At 41.0% G+C, this 12,531-nt stretch overlaps 1 protein-coding gene and 1 long non-coding RNA gene across 12 annotated transcripts in view; one reads left to right on the forward strand and one right to left on the reverse strand.

The window, feature by feature from the left end:
* Esrrg (estrogen related receptor gamma) overlaps nucleotides 1–12,531 on the forward strand; it is a 606,111-nt gene that overhangs the window by 393,557 nt on the left and 200,023 nt on the right. The window lies entirely within an intron of this gene.
* On the reverse strand, nucleotides 4,858–7,302 carry LOC110297568. The gene is made up of 3 exons (XR_002378304.1): nucleotides 6,764–7,302; nucleotides 6,274–6,671; nucleotides 4,858–6,159 (listed from the first exon to the last, which is right to left on the reverse strand). It is a non-coding gene; the product is annotated as an uncharacterized LOC110297568 (long non-coding RNA).

The raw sequence follows: 12,531 nt of genomic DNA on the forward strand, positions 1-12,531 counted from the left end.
TATATATATATATATATATATATATATATATATATATATATTCTACATTGATAGTCTTTGATATATTTCTTTAATTTAATCTGACCTGTAATGTATAGTGTCTACTTCTTGGAGAATGGTATTAAAATTCAGCTTTTAAAACTGCTAGCAAGGGAAAAGATTTTTGTTATTTTTTCGTAAAGTTGAGACAGTAAAAAGGACAGGAATTTTAAGCTTAAAAGGAAAATAACACAGGAAATCACCTTTTCACTTCAAATACTCCAGATCTTAGAATTTATGATCACACATGACTTTGAGGTTTTTTGATCAGATTTTTATTTAGTTAATAACAACAGCTCGGGCATTTTTGTAAAATATTGAGCTAGCAGAAAAATACTTGTGCTTCCTTGGTTGAGAAAAGATAAGGACCATCTCATTAGCTGGGCCATACTTTTGCAATTAATTTTCCATACCTGGTGCTATTCATCAAAGAGGGCAGCTAACTTCTCTAGGGTTCTGTTTAACAATACTTTCATGATCCCTTCCTTCCGCCAGAATTACAGACAAAGACGACGTGGTTCTTTGAGAAGGTAGCCCAGTGTCCAAATTGCAAGTCTGTGTCACTTGTGAAAAATTCCTCAACATTGCTGTTAGCCTAGTGATTAAACAAACTCTATCTTTGTTTTGCTTGTCAGAAGATGTTCAGCAGGGACAGCTCTCCTCTGTATGATTTCACAGACGGAGTTACAATGTAGTTCTCTGGCTGGCACTTTACATATAAGTGGCCATCCATAGCACTGGTTTTAATGAAACCAATTAATAGCAAATAAACTTTCTAGCTTAGCCCCACAAACATTTACGAAGAAGACAAGAGTGTGCGACCACAGGAGAACTTTCAAGTCATGGCAGCAGATAAACTGCTCTCCGAGTCTGGTTCCCGAGCAAATTCACAGGAGAGAGAAACAATACCAGGTTGGTGTGCTATAGTGAAGGCTAGCTCTGGCCAAACCAGCTCTCTGGAGAAAATCTTTGATTATGTTGGGCCAGTTTGTTCAGTTTTTATCTCTTATACACCCACTGGTATTGTATTAAATTGTCATTGTCCTAAAACACACGAGATAGAAATGAATTGCGCTTTTCTCTGCTCCCTGACAGTGAAATATTTCACCTCTCCCCAGTCATCTTCTCCTGCATTTGCTACTGCAGGGATGACACCAGACGTCTCTACGGCTTGACATTCTTGCTGCATTTTGCATGTCTTATCATTGATTTTTTTTTTCCCTGTGGCCACGTCTACATGGATATAGATTATCGATGCCATGGCTGATAAATAAATGCACATGTGGTCCTTTAAAATCACAAGCAGCCGCTAGGATACATATAGGAATGTGTTTGTATGTATGCTTAACTGCATGTAAAATACATATATGTGTGGGGAAAGGCCATGTGAACAGTTTAGATATGTTGCTAATATTATTCACAAGCTATTGCCTACTGAAGTAATTCTTAGGTGTAATGGACAAATAGTTAGTTGCCAATTAAATTTTCCAAGTATGGTTTTAACCTAGAATTCATATCTTGAGTATTTATCAGGCCCAATTGGAAAAGGAATTGACTGAGCTATTACACATAGGACAGGTGCACAGGTATGCACCTAGAATGATTTTAATTTTTTAAAAATTATATTCACTTATATATTCAGCATCTAGTAACCATAAATAATTTGTAAAATAGGAAATCAACTGCTGATGGTAAATGCATAATTTAATGGGTTGAGCCCGAATCCAGTAGAATATTTTGCAATAGCTCCTGGCTACATCTTTTCCTATATAATTGGCCTGACAAATATATGATAATAAAGAGCAGGGCAGCTCTCAAAACAAATGTAAAAATGTGAATTTGTATTATTGCACTCAGTAAATATGACATTGGCTCTATTCACTTTTTTTTCTAAGAGAAAAATGAATAAAATTGATAGGTGTTTTGTATCTGTAAAATTCACTCTGGGTTTTGGTTAATTCAGCTTTATTCTCCGAGGTAAATTCAGAATTCTGTGGGTTTTGCTTTTATAAATCTGAGTGTAAGTTGAAAGAGAACATTGATGCAATTGCTTTTTCCAATCTTGTAATTCGTGTTCTAATTTGTACACTCCTTTAAAGTGCTGGGTTTCTTTCCTACCTTGATTTATTTGCATAACGCTTTATCAAATCCTTGCTCTCTTGTTTATGGAAAATTCCTGCTAACTGCTCCTTTACTGTGAGGCATCGGTCAGCCTTCCCTCTCCGAGGTGCTGAGTGACGCCTTCTGCTCTTTGAAGGACCCACCTGACCAATTCCTGTTCCAAGTTCACATGAGACTCTCACTTTCTAGGGTCCCAGGAAGCCTCAGCAAAGGAAACAGATCTCCATTCAGACCTTTTCCAACCACATCTCCCCTTCCTGCTATTTCATACTGAGTGTCAGATGTTTCTTTTTCTCTGATTTTTGGACAGCATTTTTAAAAAGTATTTTGACAGTTATTAAATTGAAAGGATCTAGTTTTTCCCCTCATCAAATATATATGTATGGCATGCATGGATTTCTTGTTTTGATTTGATTTCTGAAGAATATTTTTGAATGTTTGGAGAGAACTGGCATTATATATTTTAATTTCTTCAAGTGGTATTCATCCTAATTTGTAACAAGGCCTCTGAATTTGGAAGGTAATTTGTTAAGGCAAATCAACAAAAGAAAGGTACAGTTATTTTAAAATTAGATTTTCACTGGTCTTTTGAAATCTATTTCAACATACTGGCAAAGGTTCGAGTGTGCATTTAATTATAGATTTTAACAGAGGACTGAACCAAACATTGGCTTTGATACTTAAACTGTATCAAATAGTAAAGTGTTGAAAACCATCAGGGCTTTACTGAGGATTAGGTTCTAGGCTAGCTAAAGAACCTAAACATGAATTTATATTTTAATTGTATGAAGCAGTTTTCATCATATGCCTCTGCGCTTCCTCCTGTGGCCTCCAGTGCAACCAAATTGCATGCAGAATTTACATCACCGGGACTGAAGTGCATCTCACGTGTAATACACATTGGCAGCACGTACCTAGCCAAAGAAAACAAATTAATATTGGGCACGCTGAGGGCTGCCAGGCACATCACAGACGCGTCAATTTAACTTCACTTCATCATCCACCTTCTCCGCAAACAGTTGGTTAGGACGGTGCTGAACATCAGGAAAGCAAGCAATAAATTCTCACATAGATCAGAGATTGGGTAGGTCAGCTGAGGGCGAGGAGAGCTGGGCTACTTCCTGGCCTCTTATGTAAAACCCACCATCGGGATTACCATCGACCTAGGTGGACACAAGTGTTGTATATATAACTGAAGTTCTTGCAGATTCTTCTAGCAGTTTGTGAGATGCGATGCCAAGGTGTGCATCTCTGAGGTGGTAAGCCTTCATGACTTGAATTTAACAAACAAACAAAAATCAAAAATCATGGAGAATCTAAAGGCTCCTGGTAAGGCCAGTCTGAACGGGATGTGTAACTTTTTGGGGGGCTTTGCCTACATTTTTCTCCAAGAGCAAAGCAAAAACTTCTTGTGCTTTTTGTTTGTCTGGCTTAGTCAGTATACAGCAAGTAGAGGAATGCTGAATTTTACTGCCCCCCATCCTGCCCAGCCCTGGGTCAGAGTGATCTTGGCAAATGATAATTTCTTTTTTATCAGCTCTCCCAAATTTACTCATTTGTCTAATGGCTTTTGAGAATTGAAGCAAAGGCTTGCTCAATAAATCTATGTTCCCCTTTCTCTTAATGTTTACAATATGAATTAAAATAGTTTTCCCAGGAATACTTTCCAGGCTGTTCATATACAACAAACAGTCAGAAGAATTTTCTTAGCTTGGAAAAGAGTGAAAAAGCTTATATACAAATACAAGTAGAAGATCATATGAGAAAACACTAGAAATTCTCTTCCTCTTTTAAGATCATTTAGTTGTGAGCCTTTCCCTCGATTGCCCTTTGTCATTCATAATTTCGAATTCTTATAGTACTTTTATCTTTCCCCAAACCCAAAGACGGCTGTGGTCAATGGCCTTCATTTTCCCCCAAATGCAAAGGTTTGGAGTTCTTCTTTCTCAGGTGCTCATTTGCCAAAACAGATCTGATAGTCTGAGAAGGATTGTTACACGGAATCAACCCATGATCAGGCGAAGAGGAGAGTGTCTGTGTTTAATGACAGCCATGCCTCCCTCCGCCCGGGAGATGACTGTCTGCAGTGATTGCTGGACTCCATGGAATAACAGAGCACCCCTTTCTCCCTAGTCTTGACTGAGACCTGCCTAAACGGTCATGGGAGCCTAGGGTCACAGTTGGGGAAACCATTGTCCGATGAAGGGTACTGAGTTGCACACTTTCTAATTCTTCCTGTTGGTCTACACAGCTGAAGAGGGCACATGTGCTCAGAGTCTAGTGAGCATTGGCCTTTGGCCTCAGGTGGGAGCATGTGGCTGACCTCCTCTGTTCTCTTAGCCAGTTGGGCAATGAAGGCGAAGCGTCCACAGATATTTTATATGCATAAGCTCCATTCACAAGAATGCTTGTAGCCCTGTTGTTCAATGGTTTTGAGAAGTCGCTATTGTTCTAGGACTGTCATTGTTGCTTCTCATGCCCCCAAAGTACTACCCACTAAGAAAGGCTTCTTTCAGTTTCTGTGGACTACCACCTGGTAGGTGACCTTCCAGAGACAAAAGTAAAGGACCAACAACCAGGGTGACATGTCTCTTTTCATACCTTTATAGTGAACAGATTCAGTTGGTTGAGTCTAAAGAAATTAAAAAACAAAACAGGACAAGACTAATCTGAGGGTTACATCCCCGCTTCAGTTGAATTTCTTTATTGTCTCATTTCTTTGTAATGAACAACACTCTAATGCGTAGAGCATTTATGAGGGTTTTAATGATTGGAAAGTCTGTCCTGAGCTGTGGTCACCATACGTGACAGTGTCTTTCTCTCTTATCTTCCTTCAGTTTCTGGGGTAAGTTCCTTGATGTCTATTGTCTTCTTTGGCTTGCCTTTGTAGCATGGCTTGGCCTCTAGGTGGAGGGAGTGAGGGGTGGCTGGTAGCCCTGAATTCCTAAATCCTGTTCTCTGGATACTTATCCTTTCCCATTCCCAAGAAATACACCCATTTAAAAAAATCCGTTTCTCCCCTCTCTGCTTTGCTAAAGGACTGTGCTCTTCGCCGACCGGGTGCTAGGTTCCTCCTGCTAACCCAGGCTGCGCCCTTCATTTTCCCTGGGAGTTCCAAGGAGATTGCCCCCAACACCTCCCGTTTGTGTTTTCTTTTGTTTCTGTTTGCAGAACATTCTACCTGAGTGCTTTTATGGTGTTTTCCTGATGGTTGTCAGTTTGGGATACTCAGCAGCTGACATTTTTTGTTAAGTTAATGTCACAGCAGAAAAAAAAAAAAAAAAAAAAACAAAGGCAAACTGGAATCTGGCTCTAGTGCAGTGGAAGATACAACTTCTGTTTGATTGCGTGTAAATACAGTTCGTTAGCTGGGGGTTTATCAGATAGCTTGGCAGAGAGAGAGAAGAGCAGTGCAGACTGTTTTCAGTAACCACGTTGGCTGGCTCATACTCCTGATAAGATTGAGAGAGCTTTTTACGAAGTGCTGATAGGTTTAAATAAGAAAGGACTAATCTCCTTCAGTGGTACCAGCTTATCGGAGTGCAGCAAAATGCCAACACTTTTACATTAGCAAAAGTAAATGTTTTAGACACTCCTGGGCCCCCCCTTTTTTTTTCCTATTCAAGTTAAATAAGGAGGGGCGCTTTTGAGTGTGCGCTAATGAATAGAAGGATTTATTACCTTCACTAAATTACTCGGGGAAATGTTGATAAAGGAACCCTCCCCATCAACAGCAGTGTCTTTGATAAGCAGGTACATGTATGCTCTCCATTCTCTGGAGAAATTAACATGCCAAACCGTCTCTGGGTCCATTAAACACCGTTTCCGATGTTCCAAGATTCAGTTATGTTCCGTGTCAATCGAGGCTCCTTGTTTTCTGAGTCCGTGAGTGACAGGCGTTTGAAACTTTAGCTTATCAGACTTAGAAAATGTTGCTGTGCTGCAGTCAAGTTTCGGGATGCCGTCCGTATGTGTCTGCTGTGTTGAGCCAGCAAGGTCCTATAAAAAAGACAACAATAAAAACTCTGACTGGGGAGAGAGATGCATTATAAATGCCTTCATGAAAAGATAAATGTTTTTGTCTAAATAATAGTCCATTTTTAAAGTACGTACCCTTCCTTACTGGGAGGAAAATAGGATATTCTGGTTTTCTTTTAATACAAACCATTAACTTTCCCAGTTGTAGCATCTTCTTGTCTTTGTAATCTGATGCCTCCAAATAATTTAGCGTATTCAGATTTGATAAATGGTAGTGCAAGATCAGAATGATTGATTTTGGATTACTATTGATTCCTCTCAATGAGATCACCGTGACACACTCGAATCAATAGTCTTCGATTAAGCAAGGCACCAGAGTTCCATACGCTCCCCAGCAGTGGGGGACGCAGGGGCAGAGTGTTCACAGGCTGATAAATTGACAAAGCGCTCAGCTCTAAGCAGCCCTTTGTTCAGCACCGGTTCCTTAAAATATGTTTCATTGGAAAGTTCGTTCTTTGCAACTCGGGGCCTTTCTGTGGAAGGCAGGTCATCAGTTTAAGGATTATTAAATTTTAACTAAAAACAACTGGGTTCCATTTAGGTGTAAAATCATTTAAGTACTTACTGCAGGCAACCTTCATGCTTCTGAGCTGTCGCTCAAAGGTTCCATTCTTTTATGAAGATGTCAATTGTAAACATAAAAATGCATGGCTGGAAATAGAATGGTTTTAAGATTCAAAATGAAATAAAAATTCCTGCCTGAGGAAAGCGGCGTAATCAAAATAAGGTGGTCTTAACTCTGCTCACAGTCGGCCATGCTCGGGAGCAGTACTGCGAGGTGGCAGCAGGTACCTTGATCAAGCACGGCTGCTAGCTTCCTTCCCCTCCTTCTCTGAGGGTGTGAGGGTGTGGGGAGCATCTCCAACACCATACATAGCAGGCTTAATAGCGTTTGATCTGGAGCCGCCAGCACTATCAGTTCCTCGGAATCTTCCTGTCGCAAGCAAACTTACAAAGTCATTAGCAGGGGAAGTCCGTGTTTCCCTCCTTTTAGTGAAGTTGCTCAAGGAGGTGACTCTACCATCCTCTGCCCTCGTGCGGTCTGAGCATGGAGTATGCAGCCTTGGCGTGGTGGTCCTGGGTGGCAGTGCCAAAGGTGACTGTGCTAGCCATCCACTCTCTTGGGCTCTAAGTGGAAGCTTTTACATAACCTGCTTGCTCGTGAACTTTTTAAAGGACTAGGCCTGTACACCTAAGTCTTGAGTAGCTTGCAGTCCTTTTGTTTTGTTTTGTCTTTTTTTCTTTTGTGAGTGACACCCTGGATCATACCTGGAACCAAGCAGAGGCTGTCAAGGACTCTATTGCTAAGCTATTCCCCACCCCCAACCAAGCCCAGCCTCAACTTTTAACATTGGTAAATACTATGATTTTTGATAGGAAACTTTAAAAAACAAACCTTAAAAAATTAGCAAAAAAAAAAAAAATTCAGTGCAAAGGTCAAGCTTTAAATTGTGAAATTACCTGTAAAAACCTTAGAGTGATTTAAATTTTGCATGGAAACCATATAATTGGATTCTAATTTTATTAGGTTGAACTGTATGAAGTTGCTGTTTTATAGGTCAAAAAAAAAAGGAATGGTCAAATATCAGCAATTTTGTGTGATCGGGCCCAATAATTGAATTTATTTCTATGCTATTCATATTCCATAATCAAGTTGGAAATGACAACTGGTCCTTAGTCTCTGATGGGCTGTAGCAAAATATGGGAGACACGTGAATTCTGCCTTCAACTCTGATAAGCTTATTGTAATGTCATTTTAGCAACTGTGTATTTTTCTTGAGGATCATTTAAGAGTATCCAAGTACCTGGTACACAGAGCAGAAGTGTGCTTGTCCGCTGCCTGTCCTAAGGGAGCAAAGCTGAGAATCTATGCAAAGTTTTCATCTGATAAAGACCCTTCTCACCCAGTTTCAGCTCCCTTGCCCCTCCTCAGACTCAGAGCATCAGGCAGAAATGGCTTCCTAAAAGAGCAGAGTGTAAATGGTTTCAAAGGAAATTGAGGAAAATTAGCCTTGCCTCTGATGTTTCCCCCTCCCACGCGCTAAGAACCCTACCATGGGGTTCCCCAAACTGACAATGAGGCTGGAAATGCTTTCTTGGTCACGGTAATCAGAGATGTTCTAAAGTGACCCCAAGGCCACCCACTGACCCCTTAGATGTGGGCACCTGTCAGGGCTGCCCTGCACTGGCCAGGAGGAGCTCTCTGCACCCACCTATGGGCAGCAGCTGGCTCTGCAGGAACAGGAAGGGCTTTGAGGCCACCATGGAACCTGTGCAGGACAAACTGCATCTTGACTTCGGGTCACATCAGGATGGTGTGAATTTCTGTGCCTTCAGGTGAGTTCACAACCACTTATATCTAATTCCAAAACAAAGTCAGACTTGACTTCCTGGATCTTTGTTTTTTGGTTTTTCTTTTCTTTTGTTTTGTTTTGTTTTGTTTTTTTGCCTATTTGTGTGTGTGTGTGTGTGTGTGTGTGACTGCCTTTGCCTGGTCCCATTGTCAACCTTGGAGTATCCTTTCATTCCTATTCTCCCCTGTCTATGACTTGCATTTAATTTACTGCTGCTACCAAAATAAGAAATCATTCCACTTGCTTCTAGACCTGTGCAGCACAGGGGTCAGAGCCATGGTGGGGAGAGAACAGCCTTAGTTCACAACGTGTCTTTGCTCTGGCCCACACTGTGGGTGCCAGTGTCAGCCTGGATGCATGTATGACCTGCCTTTATTTGCATATAGAACCCCATGAATACAGCAGAGAGTACTCTCGCTAAAGACACAAAGCAGTGGGTGATGATGTAAGAGAGAAGTTTGTTACGCCTGACTAGAGTAACTCCCCTGCACTGCCCAGTCACAAATACCATATTTATATCAGTTTGACTCAAAGAGATAAAAAGCCCAAGAAAATAAATAGCCAAAGAGAGTTCACTCTTTCTATGGAAAGAGAGCAGTTTATTTTATTTTATTTCGTGTGGGGAAAGAAAGCCGGAGACTTTGCAACAGAGGATGGCTCTTGTAGGACCTGTCCCTGGATGGAAGGTAGCTTTTGTCTGGCTTTCCTGTGAGCAGATTCCTCTCAAACAGCATGAGCCACAGCCCATGAGCAGGCTGCCAGTCATCAGCAGGTGTGAACAACATAAAACAGGATTAACACTGAACCAAAGTGTGGACTAAAAACAGAACCCCTGCCTTGCTTTGAGAAGGACATGCAGAAAAGGAAGACACAAGCCATGCTGGTCTGTGCTCCTTGTTTACCAAACATTGCTCAGTGAACTATGTAGACGACAGCTCTGTTTAGGGCAGAAAAGGCAAGCAAGGCACATGGGTTCACTCTTGAATTCCATCTTTTCACATTGGAAATTCAAAACTTAGGGAGCAAACGTTTTTAGGACTATTTTGGAGTTGTTTAGAAAGTAAAGTGAAAGCTATTTAAGTAGAGTCCTGTTGGTAGGTTAATGGTACAGAGACACTGTCCCTGCTTCCAAACTAAATGCTGGTGGGCAGGCATTTGGTGTAGTCTTTACCATCTCTAAAAAGGTCCTACTGATCGATTATTCTACTATTTTTATGTTTAATTGGATTACTGGACTCATAATCTTGCCAAAGCAAATAAACTGCAGATAAATAAAGTAACTGAGTAGTAGAGTCTTAACACTTATTAATAAAACAACTCTGCTTAAGAATAAGAGAGCTGCCAATAAAGAACAATTGTTAATATAAAATTTACATATCCATTTCTCCTCCAGGTTGAAACCAATATTCTGAAATATATTTCAGAACTCTGGCACTTGGTCACATTCCGCACGGCATATGCAACAAGGAACCTGCAGCTATTAGTTAGAGAGATTATGTTGTGTGTACACACACATACACTGTGCACATGAACACACATAAACCTTTAACATGTTCAAATACAGGTTTCTCTGCATGTTTATGTCATTACACTGACTTTTGAAACTAAGACATTTGTAAAACTGTGCTGTTCAACAATATCACATATACTTATTTTTCTCACTAATTTTACTGTAAAAGTCACATTGCTTGGCAGTTGGGGTGTCTACATGTAATTTGCAAGGAACTTCCAAGTCATTGGGAGCTATGTAACGTCTAAAGTATACATTTATTTATTTCAAGGCAGGATTCTGCCATGTCACCTTGAATGGCTTGGAACTCCCTCTGTGGGCTGGGCAGGCCTTGAACTCACAGCTATCTTCTTGCCTCTGCTCCACGGTGCTGAGATGAATGAAGGGTGAGCACCACCACCAGTTTAAAGATTACATTTTAATCACCAAGTTACCATATTGCCTAAAAAGCTACCTTGCCATCATTCACCCTTTAATGTTTCTTTCCCTCAGAAATACCCTGGCTTTTCTGCTCATACTTTTCAATACCCCTGTTAGAAATATGAACTTGGTAAAGGTCTCAGAACTTAATGATAGCTGATGAAATCGGGTTTAGGAGATATCTGTTTAAAATTAATTTTGACGTGTGTTCTGTATACCCAACTGTCTAGTGCCAAACATACAGCATCCATTAACTCCTCTTGTTGCCTTAAACAAGGTTGTTAATATGCTTTTGCACTTTTTAAAGACAGTTTTAGTGTCCTGCTTTGAGAAGCCACTGAGTGTGCACAGGTACAGGCCTAACTCCGAGGATCCTGAAGTAAAGGGTGAAAATACAAAATGATCACAGGGTGCATGTAACACATTTTAAAGTGTGATTTTTTTTTTTTTGTACTTGGTCTGGCTTTAATAGAAGCCAGTTAATCTTGGCATACCCTCTCAGCTGGACCTTCACCCAGCATTTCCACACACTGCCTTTAGACTTCCCCAAAGCCAGATCTCAATTTGCCTGAGGACTCATTCAAAGTCCCCCACCCCCACCCCCTTAGCAGCCACCTCTTCCCCTTTGCAGACACTCAGCAGATGCACTTTAGTTCAGCATTTTATGAATTTTTTTGAAGATGCAGCTTGCTTTGCCTCAGGTCATTAAAATTATTGTCTTCTACATCTTTCCATGTTTCCAGTGAGATGATTAGCTACATTAGGCACTAAGATTTATACTGGCATCACGTAAGTTTGCAGAAGGGTCAAATCATAGTACCACGTTGCCATTGCCAGTTGGAATGTGCCAGAAACATCTCCGGAGAGTTTTTGTCAAGTGTTTATGCTCAATTAAAATTTATACTCCATGTTACCGAGTGCCTGTCTGCTAATAGCTCAGTGTCATGTGGCCAGCTTCCTGAACACAGTATTCACTGTAACAGCGATAAAGGATGGCAAACTTTAAAAGGGAGATACTGTTTTTCAGAAAAGACATAGAGAAAACAAGACAAAGGATAGTCCCCACTTAGGTGTAGCCAATATTTTCTATACCACCAAAAGCCATAACAGCGTGGCTTCCGTATCTTCATCTTTACCATTGATGAGAAGCACGGTCCACCTTTGTGTAGGTTTGTACCCAAGAGCCTCCTGTACAGCTCTTCTTCATCTGTGCTTTTTGCAGAATGTTTGTGACCATGAGCATCTTCTCCACCATCTCCACGACTTTACCCCACTCCCCGGGAGTCCTTTTCACTTCTTGAAGCTGAGATGGAATATTTCAGACGGATGCTTCTGTCTCTGTGCATATGCTAGGATGTATCCTGAAGCCTTCCCTGTATGTCTATAAGAAGAAAAAGAATAAAACCAGAAAAATTCAGTAACAAAGCAACAGCATAAAAAAAAAATCAGGGCTTGCTGGGATGGGGTGGTGTGATGGAAGGAAGACGATAATTTATGATTCTTCTGGTATCAATGTAAAGAATTTACCCATGCCCCACTCCCCCCCTACCCCGCCCCACCCCACCCCCAAGCTCCACGGTGCTCAGCATCAGATGATGATAATGTACCTGGAAGGAAGAGGCAGCCTATGCCCAGGCAGGCAGCATCAGACAGGGCGCCTTGCCATCTGGCCCACCTGCTGCATGCATGAGTCCATCTGGTGACTGCAATAGCTCATTGTAGGCCTCTTCTGAGGAACACTGGGGCTGAAAAGCAGGCAGTGTGAATTATTTAAGTAGCTGGTATAAATAAATAGAGGGGAAGGGGAGAAGAATAACAGGGGAAGAAAACTGAGTAGGGCCGCTCCTTCCCTGCTTTGTTCCTAGTTCTGGAATGTTCTGATCCGGCGAGAACATCCATTTGCATGTAGATTTGGTTGTGTAGATCACTGTATAGATTACACAAGGAGGAGATTTATCTAGGTTTAGATAAAACTCTGACTGCTTTGCACTTAAGATACAGAATCTTAAAGAGTTCAGCATCAGTAGAGCTGATAACGGCGAGTGTATT

This window comes from Mus caroli, chromosome 1, assembly GCF_900094665.2.
Source record: "Mus caroli chromosome 1, CAROLI_EIJ_v1.1, whole genome shotgun sequence".
NCBI lineage: Eukaryota > Metazoa > Chordata > Mammalia > Rodentia > Muridae > Mus > Mus caroli.